The sequence below is a fragment of the Euprymna scolopes genome, chromosome 14 (genome assembly GCF_053919585.1).
Source record: "Euprymna scolopes isolate OS-2025 chromosome 14, ASM5391958v1, whole genome shotgun sequence".
NCBI classification, from domain to species: Eukaryota; Metazoa; Mollusca; class Cephalopoda; order Sepiida; family Sepiolidae; genus Euprymna; species Euprymna scolopes.
In genome coordinates this window covers 21,745,801-21,759,688 of record NC_136495.1, presented here as the reverse complement: position 1 = coordinate 21,759,688, position 13,888 = coordinate 21,745,801, and the positions used below count along the sequence as shown (strand labels likewise).

The 13,888-nt window shown below is 38.4% G+C and overlaps 1 protein-coding gene and 1 pseudogene across 1 annotated transcript in view; one reads left to right on the top strand and one right to left on the bottom strand.

The window, feature by feature from the left end:
- Window positions 1-13,888, bottom strand: part of LOC145292899 (uncharacterized) — a 104,533-nt gene that overhangs the window by 9,981 nt on the left and 80,664 nt on the right. The window lies entirely within an intron of this gene.
- LOC145293411 (5S ribosomal RNA) lies at window positions 3,430-3,546 on the top strand (annotated as a pseudogene).

Sequence of the window (13,888 nt, the reverse complement as noted above, 5' to 3'; positions counted from 1 at the left end):
AATATTCAAAGTAATTCGCAATTCTATTTTAACATTGTCGCACTGAGGATTAAAACTTTAAACTCCATAAGAGTATCACTTAAAACTAATTGTCTTAGTACTTTATCCGTTACGCTACGGATCTTTGCCGACGTTCTAAGAAAAATATTCAAGATAAGGACAATACTTCCAATCATTCAAATGATACACATCGGCTATTATCTTCACAACGTTTCGGCTGAGGTAACCGCCGACCTTCTTCTGTTCTAACAGATTAACTGTTCTAATTAACGAGATGTATTTTTACTGTTTGTGTTCAAATGGGGAATAAAAAGAAAATTCGTTAGTTAAAGCGGTCTTCTGAAGATTGAAATTAAAGAAAGTTCTAAAATCAGTGCGTAGGAAAGTAAAGACTTAAACAAAAAATAAAAATAAAATCAACTATACAACTGTGAGCTAATATACGACCAATCAAGTTTCTCTATGGAAAATATATGTAACTAGTTATACCAAGTTTCAGAATTTTTAAGTCGATGATTCGTAATTTGTATTATTGGGACTATTGTTTTTATCTTTAATGCTTTTTTTTCACAAGGTTTCGGCTGATGTAACTACCGGCCTTCTTCAGGTGTATCTTGCCGAACTCTGGAATCTTTATGTCGAGTTCGGCAATATGTATGGAATTTCTAATGGAAGCCTGTATTTAATCAACAGAAGTAACTTGCCCCCTCTCCCGAAAATTGCTACTTATAACTGATTAGCATTTATACTCGTTGACGGCTGAGAGCAAGCTACCTCTGTGGATAAAATAAAGAGTTCCGTTTGAAATCCCGTACGGATTCCCGAGTTCAACATAAAGATTTTTAAGTTCGACAAGACGAACTTAAGAAACGCTGAGGGTTACAGCGACCGAAACGTTGTCAAAATAATATCCAAATGAGAATAGTAGTCCGAAGAATCCAAGTAATGCACAGACTGAAGTTATGTACAAGGTATATTTGGTTCACCTCTTGTTGGAAATGTGAAAGCAGCGATCATGGTTCAATTTCAGGTAAGGCAGACATCACATTTCGCAGCTGACGGAAAATTATGACATACGTAGTATGTATGATTCTACATAATCATGGTATTAGATCTTAAAGCTTTTATGGAAGGTTGGTGGGTGGGGGGGGGGCTTTAAATGAACAGTCATGAGACATGGGTTACTATTATTCTATCATTAAATTAGGTTATTACATAAGATAATATAGCCATTTGTAAGAAATTTATGCGGTATATGACCATACAATTCAGTTGTCTGCTTTAAGTCAAAATACTTTGGTTTGTATGTATGGAGAGGTCTCATATCCTAATATTCACTCAGATCCGCAAAATCATTTTGGCAACAGTAAGGACATGTGTTTTCTCAGTTAAAAATACGATTTATTTTATATCAATGCCGATTTTGTCATACAATTTTCATTATCGCCATTTTTGAACGGCTTTCGAAGACAGAACACGAAGGTCTGTGAAAAGTTGAAATTTGAAAACAGTGGCTATTTTTTTATTCAATTATTTGTATCTATCAAAAGCATTTCTTCGTTTCTCTCTTCCTCTATCTCTCTCTCTTTCTCTCTCTCTCTCTCTTCTTTTAATATGCATTAGCGGGGGAGGGGGCGCCCGGTTTTGCCTGGTCGTGAAATACACTTAAATATATTTTAATTTGTCCAGATTTCGCATACATTATTATAGAGTGATTTTTAAAAGTAAAAAGTATTTGGGTGCCATCAGCTAGAACCGAAACCGGAAGCAAAACTGTAGCATTTAAAGCTGGTGACGTTTACACTGTACCAGCGTGGCGCGATGTGAACTGATTAAAAACAAACTAAGATGGATGTACAAAATGTATAACGATTTGTTTTTTTTTTAATTTTGAACCGTTAAAAACTATTTTAACTGGTTAAAGACCCATAAAAGAACGACCCATTAAAAAAATCCTATCATTTGAGGCCCTTAGCGCTGTTCTGTGACTTTTAGTTTCGGATGAGATAGAGTTTGAAAATATGGAGACAGACAGACATAGTGAATTAGATTAAAAAAAAAAAACAATCCCTAAACTCGTTGGCTTCTTGGTTTAATTTTTAAGCGTATATTTCCTACGATGCGGATACATCATAAAATATTTAAAAAATAGCACAAACGCTGCTTGGAAACTTAAAAATGGCATATTTAAAATTTATTGAAAACATTGTTTTCAATAAATAAATTTTGAAGAATGTTAATTGCTATTCCAATTTGTAATCAGTTCTCGCTTTACTTTAGAAAGATGTAAATTCCATTCTTTATTCGAATCAATCGAATGACACGTCAACTCTACTAATGGCAAATTTGCTTCGTCTGTTTACAAATGTCAGCAGATGAGCTAATGACTTGTCACGTCGCAAATTGTTCGTTTTAATCAATATTTAAATACAGATGTGTAAGTAAATAAGGTCAAAAACGGAAGATTCTACATAAGGTTACTTTTTTATTCAAATCGCTCGAGACAAAACGTGAAACCACTTTATGTAAGGAGCTAACAAAAACGAAAGAAGGTTATCACAAAGATAGGAGATTTTTTTTACACAGGCATCTCCACATTATCAAGGCCAAGAGGCCACTCAAGGATAAGGGTTAAAGAGTGTACAGTAGAAATATGTCTATTGAACTTACTCTTGAGAAGATCGAGGCTGTAGGTAGGGGGGTAAACAGTGAGAAAGAAGAGAGTTTAACAAGTCTCCATTTTTTTAAAAGAAGCTACTGGAATAAGAAGCTGTATTACAAAGTAGGTATTAAAACAGCGAATCTATGAAGACCAATAGACCAACGAGTCAAACGAGCTGGAACAAAAGAAGCATGAAATACATCAGACTCTTTTGAAGAACACATGCCATAATAGTATTCATTAAAAGGTTGAGACAAGCAACATCACGTCTGTGGGAGAGAGAGAGGTTGCAGTGAAGAAGAAAGGATAAGAGCCAATCAAATTACAGATACCGTTTTACAGTTTCTCAAGATTTTTTAAATAGGCAAATATTCACCAGTCCAAATATGACAACAGATCTAATAGTAGATTTATAAAGATAGAGAATAACTTTCGGTGAAAGAAAGTGTTTAGAGTGAAAGAGAGAACTGATTTTACAATAAGCGGAAAAAGCAATGGATTTAATATGTATGGACTCCAAGAAGGATTTGATGAAAAAGAAAGACCAAAAAAGTTTAGTTTAAGTAATAAGATTGGGTTAAAAGTCAAATTAGAGTTAGGGTTACGTATTAGGATATTGTGTTATAGATAGGAAGTCATTAGAGACATTTAACGAATACGTTGGAAAAATCTATTTCTTTCCGAACCGAGAAAAAAAGCAGTCGTGCTATTGGGAATATGTTTTCATGACCGTAGGGAATAGCTGGGATTATTATGTATGTAATAGTGTATACGGCATAATGACGTTGATACACCGGTTCTCGTCAGATCATCGAAGTTAAGCAACGTTGAACCTGGCTAGTACCAGATGGGTGATCATTTGGGAATTCTAGGCGCTGTATGTGCTTTCCGCTTATATCGGCATTGTTTTCAGTCGACCTGAACCTCCACTTGCCACTATTATTCAACAATGCCGACTCAGGAGAGGAGAGGTGTGGTTGAAGATTGCGCAACTCTTGCCACAAAAATTTCACACGCAGGCACCATTACAGTGAGTATCCATAGTCTGTCAAGACTGAAGGAAGCCTTTAATAGTGTATAAGAGAAAAGAAAAAGATTGTGAAACCACAAATAATTTCTAGCTGTGATTATTTATAAACAGCTGCTATTAATTAACATGTATTACGACAAAACAACAGCGAACAAGAGGAAACGAACCGCTGCTACGTGTTATCAAACCAATAAGACTTCAGCTGCCTACGTGTCTAGATAATTTACTTGGGTCGAAGAATTTGTCCCTGTAGTGCGACATGGTTATTCTTCTAGTTTAATATGAATAATGGATTTTTTCATATTGTTGAAAATAACTATCGTAAAAATGGTCCACGACTATTATTTATGTTTTATGGTCTTCTCATGAAAATCAGATCCTATGGTATTAATGGACGAATGCTTAACATAATTAAATCCTTATTCGGAATCCAGGTTGTCCTCGATGCTCGTACGTCTAAACAATATGATAGAAATGCAGGTGTGCATCAGAGGTCGATCCTTGGACCTTTATAATTCCTGATATTCATAAATGACCTCCCTGATAAAATAGTCCCTGAGATAGATATATTTTTTGACGACACCACACCATAACAGGTGCAAGGGGAAAAGGAATGAACACATAATAAAGGCAATGGCAAAAACCCTAGAGGTAGACCTCCAGTCTGTAGTGGAATGGGGTCAAAAGTGGATGGTAACGTTCAATGCTGCGAAGACTAAGCTCTTTCCTTTAATAATTACAAGAAACCTTCTCAAGCACCAATTTAATAAAAACAAAATATAAATACATTTTGCTTTATCGTTATTTTCGTGGCAAGTGCTCAGCTGAGCTTCAATCTATGGTCCCCCCTCGCCAAACTTTCACGAAAAACACTCGTCTAGTCAAAACCACTATCAATAATTTTCCACACTCTTTATCTGTGCCTAAGCAAGTTCTTGATGAACCGTCCCTCTAAGTAATCCAATTTACAAAATTCCCAATACTTATGTTAACTAAGCTAAAATCACATTGACTAATGTATACCCATTAACCCTTATCCTCGAGTGGCCTCCGGACCTTGATAAGTGGTGATTCCTGTGTAAAAAAAAAATAAAAATAAAAAAGTACTTCGTTCAAACTCCTCAGCTTAAAGTTCATATGGAAGATGAGTTGGGACAGATACATCGAGATCATTGCTAATGCTGCTGCGAAGAAGGTGGGCTCTCTCTACCGTGCTAGAAGTTACTTACGCCTGAAAGTATCCTGTACCTCTACAAGGCCATCATCCGCTCATGTATGAAGTATTCTGGTCACATTTGAGCTGGTGCATCTGCTACTAGTCTCTCACTGCTGAGCAGAGTTCAGAAGAAAGTCGCCAACCTGATAGGTCCTGAACTGTCATCTAAGCTTCAACCTCTGTCCCATCGACGAAATGTTGCATCACTCTACGTCTTCTACAAGTATTTTAATGGTGGATGTTCTGACGAACTGCAAGCGCTATTATTCCCTCGACGTTAGTACCCTCCACGTGCCCGACAAGCAGCAAAATCCCACCCTACACAGTAGAGATACCTAGATGTAGACTCCTTCTACTCTAATAGTTTCTTCCTCAGAACTGCTAGACTCTGAGTTCCTGCTTCCTCAACTGTACTGATATACAGAAGTTCAAGTGTAATGTGAACAGACATCTTGCTGCTAAACTCTTTACATAGTATCCCTGCAACTTATGCTCCTGATAGTAGCCTCCTACATCAAAATGTTTGGGGTGAAAATATAATTTAAAAAAGATAAAAAAATAAAAACTTAATTTCAAATTTAGATTGAAATGATTTCATTTGGGAAAAAAAGAAATAAACAAAAAAGTATTGTTAAACCCGAAATGATTTTCTGTTGTAATTATTTAGAAATACGCATCGAGACATAACAACAACAGCGAATTAGAAGAAGAAGAAGAAGAAGAAGAAGAAGAAGAAGAAGAAGAAGAACTACTGCTACGTTTTATCAAAGCAACAGTACTCAAGATGTCTATGTGATGAGACGCTGTCTGGAGAATCCACCGGGGTAAAACAAATGATCAGCATAGCGCAATCTACGTAGAGTAAATGGACGCATTTGAATAATACACCTATGTGTTCATTTTTTTTTAAGTAATGGATCACCATTTATTAATGCCTGGGGCCACTCGAGAGTCAAAGTTGAGGGGATTGCCGGTTGGGCGGTCATCACTACCACGAGATCATTGAAAACAATAAGCAGAAGATTACTTAACAGGCAGAAGATGACTTAATAGGAATTCATTATCAAATAGGATAGCTCCATAAATATTTGTTTACATTAGACTTGAAGATCAGAATAATGAAATGAAATATATCTACTGATATGCAAATTCAATGATTTTCGGTCTTACAAAATATTAGATGTAACATTTTATATAAGACAATCCCAGCCAAATAAAAAAAATGCTCAATGTACAAGATAGAGCAACTGAAATAATAAAACTGTGTATTTGAAGATAAACTTTTTAAAATCATAAAATTTTAATGCATTAATTTATATATATATATACAGCATATACATATATATATATATATATATATACAGCATATACATGTATATATATATAGTTGCTCAATGTTTGTTAAATATAATAACAGAGCATATACAAATGAATAAAAATACCTGCATACCAAGTTGCAACGTTTTATTAATCTTACTGTTCATTTCTTTCAACATATCAAAACTTTTGTAGATTTAACAGATCTGTTTCATTGCACAAAAACAATATTAGTATGTCAATATTGATTTTTTTCTTACGTATACCACTCAGAAAATCAAGAAATTTTACTTAACACAGAAATGACACTGTATATCAGAAAAAGTTATAGAAAAATTATATAGCAAACTTAACATCGCATGTTTATTCTAGCAGTCATTTTGTTGGCTGCTAAAATAAATATGCAATGCTAATTTCACAATCATATTTGGAGAAATATCGCTGATAATGATAATAGAAGAAATTACTCTTCTAAAAAGAAGTATAAAAGATTATTTACTCACATTGAAACTTAAACAACTGGAATGATTGTTACATTCAACTCTAGTAACATTTTTATCACTTTAATAAACCTGCCGTTATTCACCAACAGATGTGATAGTATGGACCGCCCCACCCACTTTCTTGAGTTGGAAGCCACGTTTAGTTTCAGAACAGTTTCCGATGGTTAGTTGTTCTATACAAGTCCTGCAGGTGATTGGTTCTCAGTAGGCCGCTGGAAAAATGGTCGGATCCTTCTATCGATCCAGTAGATATCTCACTGCTGATGCAATTCTCTATCTATATAAGAGCCAGATACGTCCAAAGATGGAATACTGTTGCCATATCTGGGCAGGAGCTGCTAGAAAAGACTTGTCCTGCCTTGATAGGGTTCAAAATAGACTTCGTAGCCTGGTGGGAGATGTCCTTTTCTCTTCGTTGCAACCTCTATCTCACAGAAAAGATGTTGCGAGTTTGTCTCTGCTTTATCGTTATTTTCATGGAAAGTGTTCGACCGAGCTTCAATCTATGGTCCCCCCTCGCCAAACTTTCACAAGAAACACTAGACTAGCTGAAAACATTATCAATAATTTTCCCCACTCTTTATCTGCGCCTAAACCTAAACATAGATTCCATGATCAAATCTTCTTTCTTAGAACTGCACGCCTGTGGAATTGTCTTCCGTTTTCCTGCTTTCCAGCTGTCTATAATATGGTTGTCTTCAAGTCCAACGTGAACAAGTTTCTGATGAGCCGTTCCACTTAAGTTAACAAATTTACCGAACTTCCGTTACTATCGATTACTATATTGTCCTTTTGACTACTCTACACTCTTTAACCCTTATCCTTGAGTGGCCTATCGGCCTTGATAAGTGGTGACGCCTATGTAAAAAAAAAAGACAGCTCTTGAGCTGGAATCCACAGAGCAAAAGATTCTTTCCGTGTTGATAAAAAGAAAACATATGCGAGGTTGCTAAAGAAAAAGTTTAATTCTGGTTTCTGATTGGTTGGTAGCAGAACGTGAATTAATTTGATTCGTCAGTTCCTAGCAGCATCATTTAGTAATAGAATCTACCAACTATGAGAGACTATACCCCTCATTAGTCAAAATATTGCAACACATCCCCACAAGCAAGATTCCAGAAATTACAGGAGACGAAACCAGACATATTCTTCCTAAGTGAAACTGGCATTAGGCCGACCGCTTCCCTTGACGAATTCATAATTAAAGGATATTCTAATTTAACATCTAAATCTGACCCCCAAGATCGGCATGGACATGGAATATATGCCTACATTAAGGATGGCTTTCCGTGTGGTAGGGATATCTCCGGAGAAGACCCTAATTTACCTTATATGTGCTTCTGAGTTGCACTTGCTTACACCACTGCATTTATATTCGCTCTCTATCGCCCCCACAACAGCGGAGTTACTATCTTTAAGAGTATATCTGAAAAAATTGACCACATCCTGTCTGCTCACCCTTCAGCCAACATCCACATTTGCGGTGACTTCAATGTCCATAATGTGGAATGGCTGACCCACTCTAACAAGACAGATGATGATGGGAGGTTCTGTCATGATTTTGCTATTGCCTATGACCTCACCCAGATTGTCCACGAACCCACCCGAGTGCCCGATACTTCCGGTCAGTATGCTAGCCTTCTAGACCTTTTTTTTCACAACTCCCCTGAGCTATGTTCAAGTTCTGTTCTGTCTCCTCTGGGATCTTCCAACCACGCGGTTGTATCAGTTAAGATAAAAACGAAATGCAATAAGTACCTCTCCACCGTACTGTATATCGATACTCTACCGCTGACTGGGATAGCTTCTGTACACTTATATTCGATCTACCACTGCATTCCATGTTTAAAAAAGATGTGTCCTCCATAGTATCAGACCTGACCGAATGGTTAATTGTAGGCATAGACCGATTCATACCATCCAAAAAATCCCAACAATAACCTAACAGCCAGCCATGGTTCTCCCCAGAATGTGCTGCTGCCATCGCGCACAGAAATCACTTTTGCCATAGCTACCAACGTAATAGATGTACTGAGACTAAAGCTGCTTTAAGGACTGCCAGCAACCACTGTAAAAGAGTAATAAAAAAATGCAAAAGAGCTATATGCTCAGTCCGTTAAATCCAAAGTAGCTGAGCAGCGGCTTGGTTCCCACCAGTTTTGGCAAATAGAAAATAGGATCCTGAACAGAAGCGTGCGTTCTATCCCAACCATCATCAATGGACCTGAGGTCATCTCGTCAGCATCAAACAAGGCCAAACTATTTGCCAAGAACTTTGCAGCTAATTCTACCCTATGCGACGAAGGCCATCAATATTTCCTCCTATAACGGAAAACACGCTCTGCAACATACAAATATCTGTGCGTAATGTCGCCAAGCTAATCAAGAACCTTGATTCCAGTAAAGCAACTGGCGCAGACGGCATTCCAATCGTTGTGCTGAAAAAGCTTCAACTAGAAATTGCCCCCATACTTACAAAACTCTTTACGCGTAGCCTTAAAGAGAAGTGCTTCCCAACACCCTGGAAAACCTCATCATATGCCCTGTATTTAAGAACTCAGGTGATAAGTTATCTCCCTCTCAGTACAGACCAATAAGTCTCCTGTGTGTCATGAGTAAGCTGCTGGAATCCATATTAGAGAAGTAGTCAACCACCTCAGCAGGAATAACCTTCTTAGTGACATACAATATGGTTTCCGTTCTGCAAGATTTACAGCAGATGTACTAACTGTTATATCTCATAGGATTAGCGAATCTCTTGACAAAGGCTTCCTCTCTAGGGCAATTGCTCTTGACATATCAAAGGCCTTCAGTAAGGTATGGCATAAGGGCCTACTTCACAAGATTTCCAGCTACGGTATAACTGGAAATGTTTACTCGATCATAAAATCATTTCTCCGATAGGCTCATAAGAGTAGTAGTTGATGGGCAGAAATCAGAGGCCCTCAATATTAATGCTGGAGTCCCTCAGGGGTCCATCCTAGTCACAACTCTCTTCCTGATATACATTAATGATCTCCCAAAACACATACTTAAATCATTCGTTGACATCTATGCTGATGACACGATCATCTATGGCAACACATCAAAGGCCGTAAATGACAAAGTTCTCTCAGATTCTCTCTCCTCTGATCTTGAGCGCGTGGTATAGTGGGGGAGGAGGTGGCTGGCTACTTTTAATGCATCCAAAACCAAGCTCCTATCTTTACATCATCAACGCTCTGGTCCCCATCTGGCATCAATTGATATGAGTGGCTCTCGTCTAGGGGAAGCTCCATGTTTTGATAGGCTTCTGGGCTTGACCTTTACCCCTGACCTGAAATGGAATACGTACATCAAGTCAGTTGCCAAGATCGCTGGAAAAATGGTAGGATCCTTCTACCTCTCCAGAAGATATCTCACCCCTGATGCAATTCTCTGTCTGTATAAAAGCCAAGTACGTCCAAGGATGGAGTACTGCTGCCACGTCTGGGCAGGAGCTGCTAAAAACAGCCTATCCTGCCTTGACAGAGTACAAAATAGGGTTCGTGTCCTAGTGGGTGATGCCCTTTTCTCTTCTCTGCAACCTCTCTCCGACAGGAGAGACGTTGCGAGCCTGTCTTTGTTTTATCGTTATGTTCATGGCAGGTGCTCGTCTGAACTCCAATCTCTGGTCCCCCCTCGCCAATTTTTCACCTAGCTGAAACCACTGTCAAAGATTTTCCCCACTCCTTATCTGTGCCAAAATCAAAACGTAGATTCCATGAACAAAGCTTCTTTCTTAGAAGTGCACACCTGTGGAACTCTGTTCCGGTTGCCTGTTTCCCACCTGACTACAACCTGGATGTCTTCAAGTCCAATGTGAACAAATTCCTGATGAACCGCCTTCTTAAGTATGACACTTTATCAGATCTCCAACACTAATGTACTGTACACACTATAACCCTTATCCCGGAGTGGCTTCCGAGACTTGATAAGTGGTGACTACCTTATAAAAAAAAATGATAGGCAAATGACTCACACAAAATTAAACCAATAAGAAAACAACATAAGTAAGCGACAATGGAGTATGCTAGACTGGATGTCGCTTTATAGTTAATTTGATAGTTTCCATGTAATTATCTTATCAGGAGGAGCAGAAGTAGACATTTTCACTAATCAGTTGCGGGATGAATAAGACAAAGACTGGACGTTTAGGATTTTCGGTCGGAACTAGATATATTTATCAGTCAGAGACTGGCTTCAACCAGATTGGAGTCAAAGTCGGACTAGACTTTAGGAGTGAAAGTTCGGCAGAGATTTAGATCGAATAGAGCATACGATGATATCTGACGTGTAGCTAACTTCAGGTAGACAATAACTTACCTCGACAGAAAAATGTTCTCAATCTTTAACCTTAAAATGTAGACGCTAGTGTTTGGGAGTTTTTTGCTGCGACTATTTAACACGCACGTACACAGAGCACAACTGACTAACACACAATGTATCTGAGTTTTTGCTTGTTCTTATGAATCTACGTTGCTTTTTTATATACACATAACGCAGTTGCTGCACCCGTGACGGTCGCCAAGACGACACGGCCAGATGAAGAAGATGAAAAGGAAGAGAGAGAAAACCATGACATACGAACGTCGGAGACTGGCATATATTCGTACACAGTGTCGTCGATCCTTTTGAGTTTTTCTAACACCTGATATGACTCGAGAGAAACACAGGATGTATCACGGTTTTGGTTAATATTTGTATAAACAGTAATATTTTCTTCTGCACCAATCTATAACGACAGCCACAAAGGGATACATTTGTAATCAGGACGAATATGTTTACTGTGTTACACGGCATTTTTTTTTTCTTTTTTTTTTTTTGCTAATAAATACGAATGACAGACTTTGCATTGATAGATGTTTGGTGAAATGAATACGGGGCACAAAGTGCCGAAAAACACTAAAAGGTATTTATATTATTTAATTGGAATTCATTATTGAGATGAGTATTATTTATTAATTTATTTAATGCGGACTTTTGATTCGTTAGTTTAGCTAACGTTTCTTGTAAATATCGATTAAGTTGACTAGTATAAAGTTTGACATAGGCACACGTACACGTTATAATGACCCAACTCTGCAAAACAGAATCCGTTTCCAGAGACGAAATCAAAGATGGGTGACATAAAGTAAAAACAAGGGGAGCAAGTCAATGAACATGCGAGGAAGTAAAGTTATAACTGTGCATTGAATTGGATACTATAATTTTGAGTTCGCTGCACCTTGTCATAACAAAGGTTCATAGAAATTTTCAGTCAGATCAGCCTAGTAATTTCCAAGAAAATATTAGAATGGACAGACAGACAAAAATACAAACTAATAGAAATATGGCAGCCGCAGTACCCGACCTTAAGATAGATCTGATTCTTACATAGGTTAAGAATTCAATCCGGACTCAAGTACTTTCTGGGGTCGTAGAATGATCCAATCATTTTTCCAGAAAAAAGAAAGATGAAAGAATTGCTTGTAAGTCTTTTATTTCGTCGGTTGTGAAAGCGAATGTAAAAGAGCGCAGACGCGCGTATGGCAGCAGCAGCTGTATTCAAATGACCGAGTCGTGTGCGAGGTGACGTCACAACGAGGAAGAAGGAAAGAAAGATATGAAAAAGAACGTGGTCAAGACGGACAATAGAGAGACGTGTTACACACGTGACCCGAGAGCGACAGAAAAAGACGTGTGCTAAACATTGCCAGACAAAGAAAGAATACCAAGTGTTCGACACGGAAGAGTTTTTTTTTTATATATATATAGTGATCACCACTTATCAAGGCCCGGAAACCACTCAGGGATAAGGGTTATTGCAAGTACATTACGTTAGTGTGGAGATTTGATGAATTGATTACTTAAGGGGGCGGTTCATTAGGAATTTGTTAACGTTGGACTTGAAGACAACCAAGTTGTAGTCCGGTGGGAAAGGGGACAGACGGAACAGAGTTCCACAGGCGTGCAGTTCTAAGAAAGAAGCTTTATTCATGGAATCCACGTTTTGATTTAGGCACAGATAAAGAGTGGGGGATATTTTTCACAGTGAATTCAGTTAGACGGGTGTTTTTCGTGAAAGATTGGCGAGGGGGGACCAGAGATTGGAGTTCAGACGAGCACCTGCCATGGAAATAACGATAAAACAAAGACAGGCTCGCAACGTCTCTTCTGTGGGAGAGAGGTTGCAGGGTAGAGAAAAGGGCATCCCCCACTAAGCCACGAAGTCTATTTTGTACTCTGTCAAGGCAGGATAGGCTGTTTTAGCAACTCCTGTCCAGATATGGCAGCAGTATTCAATCCTTGGACGTACTTGGCTTTTATATAGATAGAGAATTGCATCAGTAGTGAGATATCTTCTGGAGCGGTAGAAGGATCCCATCATCTTTCCAGCGACCTTGGCAACAGACTTGATGTACGTGTTCCATTTCAGATCAGGAGTAAAGGTTAACCCCAGAAGCTTGTCAAAACACGGGGCCTCACCCAGACGAGAGCCATCCATCCCAATTGATGCCAGATGGGGATCAGAGCGTTGATGATGTAAGGATAGGAGTTTGGTTTTGGATGCATTAAAGGTAACCAGCCACGTCTTCCCCCACTGAACCACGCGCTCGAGATCAGAGGAGAGAGAATCAGAGAGAACTGTCATTTTCAGCCTTTTATGTGTTGCCGTAGATGGTCGTGTCATCAGCATAGATGTCAACGAATGATTTAAGTATGTGTTTAGGGAGGTCATTGATGTAGATCAGGAAGAGAGTTGGGCCCAGGATTGACCCCTGAGGGACTCCAGCATTTATATTGCAGGCCTTCGATTTTTGTCCATCGACCACTACTCTTATGAGCCTATCGGAGAGAAATGATTTAATGATTGAGAAAACATTTTCAGTTATACCGTAGCTGGAAATCTTGTGAAGTAGACCCTTTGCCTTGTCGAAGTACAAGAAGACTTTTGCACAAGAGATAAGGCGTTATTCTGGAAAGTACCTGTAAATAAATGTTTGTTTCAACTGGAACTAAAGTGAGTCAAATTATGTCCTTGTCTTTGTTTATTTGCGACTCTGCATACGACTTGTGGGTCCCGAGTGTTGGCATATAACTACTAGGTTGTAGGGAGAAGTTTAATCTAGGATAGACATCTATTGTAGTTGTGTTAAAAC